Here is a 4,156-nt window from a genome sequence, read left to right on the forward strand (position 1 = left end):
TATTTTTAAAATTTGAACTTTTTTGTGTTACCTCATTTGAAGAAAAAAGAAAAAAGATAAAAAATAAAAAAGACATGAAGTGGTTTTCATGTCAAAATTGACATGAAGGGGTGATGCTAAAAATTAAGTCAGTTTTTGACACACCGGATAAAGTTCATTTGGTATGTCAAAATAGAATTGTTGGACTGTCACATTGAATTTGACATATTGGGTGAAGGTGCTCTTAGATTGACAATCTCAATGCTAAGATAAGTCTAAAAAAGTCAAATATGCAACTCGGTGTGCAAATTTTTTTTTTTTTTAATTATATATTTGAACTTATCATGCTCGAGTTACAATTGAATAACTTCACTATTAAGCCCATTGTATAAAGGTTTTAATGGTACTATCAATTGGACATTAAAATTCATCATCATCAAATTGGCAGTTGTTTGTTAACTGAAAAAATAAAGCTAGGGATATTACCGTAACAATAAACATGTCAACTAAGAACAACATTATCAAGTCCCACTTCAAATTATGAAACCCATGTATATAAGTTTTAAATATTGGTTAGTATATTTATTGACATCTTTATTGTCTTGAGAAATTTATCATTATCTAAAAAGAATGTTGATAATTAAGGAGTTCATAATTTTTTTCATTAATCTCAATGAAGAATACTCTAAAGTGAGATATTTTTACTAATCATCATTGCTAGTGTGTCTAACTTTTATCATTTTATGTAACCATAATTTTGTGACTTGTTGACCACCATATCAAAGCAAAGATGACATTGGTTCAATACCACGCCATTAATCACCACAAATGGATGGTAAAAATTAAAAGAAACGAGCAAAGTTTTTTTTTATAACAAAAGTGGGTAATGGATTTGATTATTCACAACAAATGGAAATAAGTTCAACTGCATACAAATGTCAAACTGAGCTTTACTTATCAAACTATAATTGACTTGCGCAAAAACAGTAAAACATGCAGGTAAATAAAAAAGAGGACAGTGAAGTAAAAAAAAAAAAGAAGCTATTCATCTATCTCTTAGTAAAAAGTCTCAGTACCACAAAAAATGTTGTCCGTATAGAGAAGCTGATTAGCAGACAGTCTGAGATGTGTTTCTCCACAGTTCTTAAGTGCAAAGAGCTCAGTGAAGAATAAGAAAATTCAAAGCACTGCTAAAAGTCCAAAAAAAATATTATAAAAATTGTCAAAAATAAAATGTATAAATAAAATTTATTTGGGCAAAATATAACAGTAGTCCTTGCATTTTGTCTCGTATGATATTTTAGTTTTTATATTTTCAATTGATTCAATTTTGATCATAAATTTTAGACTTTACGGCACTTTGATCCAATTGATAAAGTCATTAAGATTTTTGACAGAAAATGATCATTAAATTGGTTAACTTACTGAGTTTAATAAGTTTGCTATTATTTTGCCCGTAAAAATATAATACATGCTGCTTATATGGGTATTTTTCTTTAGAAAATATTAAATAACGTAATTAATTGGACCAAATTAAGATAAAATCAAAAAATAAAAATAAAAATTGACTCAATTAAAATTATAGAGACCAAAATAACATAAAGATCAAATTATAGAAGCTATCATTATAATTTACCCAATTTATTTTTATTATGGCCGATATCATACTAAATTTAAACATACACCACACATTTTATCATTCACCAACTTTTAGACTAATGTTTTGAAGTTATGCATGTTTATGCGTGGCCCAAATTTATAACCATAATCCTTAAATCCAAACAGTTTGTGATCCAAAATCAAATCTTATGCAGTAAAATTTCACAGTTAAATAAGTTTGGACCACACTTTTCTTTCTTTTTTTTTTGGCATAATATTTTGTGTTCTTTTTCTACATACCAAAAACTTACCAAGTTCAAAATGGAGAGAGAGAGAGAGAGAGAGAGAGAGAGAGAGAGAGAGAGAGAGAGAGAGAGAGAGAGAAATCCTCAATAATACAGTGAATATTTTGTACATGAGATGAGAGCAGTCACGAGAAGAACTCATCCACGGATCTGCAAAGAATATTTATTCTCTCTCAGTTGCTCACTCACTTCTCAGCCAACAACAACATATAAAACAACGAAACCTGATGCCTCTAACAGCATATCTCTGACCACATAATACCAACTCAAATTGATAGCCCAAATCAAAAAAATATCACCCAAATAGAAGAGAGAAAGATAGTAAAGAAATAACAAAAATGAGCCCTTATTAGTACTTTGAGTAATCTTTATAACTCTAGAGTTTACTTCCTCGTAAATTTACAAATAGAAAAATGTTAGAAGCAAATTGAATTTGAGATCTCCAATGCTTACTAGTAAAAAAGTCAACTCAATTCACAAGGATTTTATTAAAGTGAAGTTTGGTGATGGCATCCCATTTCTGGAGAGATTGCTTATGTGAATCTGGTAACAACAATCTTTATGGTTGGACCAAGCCAACCTTTCAAACAAATACTGATCAATTTTCTGATTTGCTAAGTCTAATTTGGATAGCTCAGGAGGGATAGACGGGGAAGGAGAACATGGGTTGAGTGGGAACGAAAAAAGACGTGGACCAAACCTTACACCAATAATTACTAATGTAAGGTTTGTAACAAAATTAAAAACAAAGATAAAAGACATGATACGGGGGTCTTACAAGGTCAAGAAAAGGTCTTACAAGGTCAAGAAAAATTAACACAAAAGGGAAGAAAGAAAGAAAAAAAAGAAAAAAAAGAAAAGCAACGAGTCAAAAGAGAGAAAAAAAGAAAAGAGGGAGAATGAAGAAGTAAAGGTTCTGGGAAAGCTCAGGTAGGATAGCACCCAATTAACATGAACAAGCCACCTTCACAATGGAGTTCTCAATGCCAAATTGAGAGCCTCCGGTGACACTCCGGTCACCAGAGATTCCTTCTTGCTCATGATTTTGACCTTTTGAAGTGAGAGACATGATGGTGGTTCCATACACTTGGAGGAGACCTGCACCAAAAAATTGTATTACACGCCAAAATGATTATTAATTGCAAAAATATCACATCTATATTATTCTAATGGATGATTCTGTATAATTTTTTAGTAGAAATAGTGTTTTTTTTTTTTTTTTTGTTAAAAAAAATGTGGATATGGTGGTTAAGGAAGGAAGAAACTTCACACATGAAAAATTGAGAGAAGCAAAAATATGGTATAGAAGATATAGTTGAATTTGTTAAACAGACTTGACTAGAATTCAATATTAGAAACAAAAGAAAACAATGGGTGTCACTACTTTTGACAGTGCATATCTATAAAAAGTACAATGAAAGTTTCTCAAAAGCTACACTAGGGTTTCCATACCTTGTAGAAATTTCTGTCCTGCTTTATGTTCTGAAAGCTTTTCTCTCTCCCCCATAAGAAAAAAAGCACACAAACTATGACTTTCTTTGAGAGAGAGAGAGAGAGGGAGAGAGAGAATATGAACGAACGAATGAAGAAAAGTGAGGAAGGTGCCTGGGCTTATAAGAAGGAAGGAGAGGAATGGGACAGCCAGTGGGCTGCCCTGATGGACCTGACAACGACAGGTCCAAGGCCCAGAAAGAATGTAAACCCACCCTGTGACGTCAACCCTTCTTTTACAGGCTGCCCGGCCTGCCCAGCCGACCATGGTCAATATCCCCAATTTTTTTTTTTTTTTTTTAAAAAAAAGATAAATTACAGAGTCTTAACCTAAATGCCTATAAGTCATGTGTACTTTTTTTAATGCATTAATAAGTCTTAAAATATTTATTTTATTTCAATAATTTTTAAAAATATTAATAAATGAAAAAATAAAATAAAAATTATAAGTAAATAACTTTGATCAATAAGACTGGCTCGTAAATCTCAAAAAAAATAAAATAAAAAATGCTAAGTATTGCTAAATAGCCGATGGTTATGTTTGTATCTAATATAATTAAAAATATATATATTAAAATGTATATAAAATATTTAAATTTTAATTATTTTGATATTTTTTAGTTTTTAACAAATATTTAATAAGCAGTTGTTATTAGTTCGACTCCAAAAAAATTGCTTAAATTAAAAAAATTGGGAATTAATTTTCCCTCTCCAATTTTTTATAATATATATATTATTTGTGAAATTTTATTGACATTTTATTTTCAGTGTAAAATAAAAAA

At 30.1% G+C, this 4,156-nt stretch overlaps 1 long non-coding RNA gene across 1 annotated transcript; it reads right to left on the bottom strand.

Moving 5' to 3' along the window:
• Nucleotides 1-1,952: 1,952 nt before the first annotated feature.
• LOC114300031 (uncharacterized) lies at nucleotides 1,953-3,470 on the bottom strand. The gene is made up of 2 exons (XR_003642532.2): nucleotides 3,336-3,470; nucleotides 1,953-2,981 (listed from the first exon to the last, which is right to left on the bottom strand). It is a non-coding gene; the product is annotated as an uncharacterized LOC114300031 (long non-coding RNA).
• Nucleotides 3,471-4,156: the final 686 nt, after the last annotated feature.

The sequence above is a fragment of the Camellia sinensis genome, chromosome 7 (assembly GCF_055761805.1).
Source record: "Camellia sinensis isolate YWXY chromosome 7, ASM5576180v1, whole genome shotgun sequence".
NCBI classification, from domain to species: domain Eukaryota; kingdom Viridiplantae; phylum Streptophyta; class Magnoliopsida; order Ericales; family Theaceae; genus Camellia; species Camellia sinensis.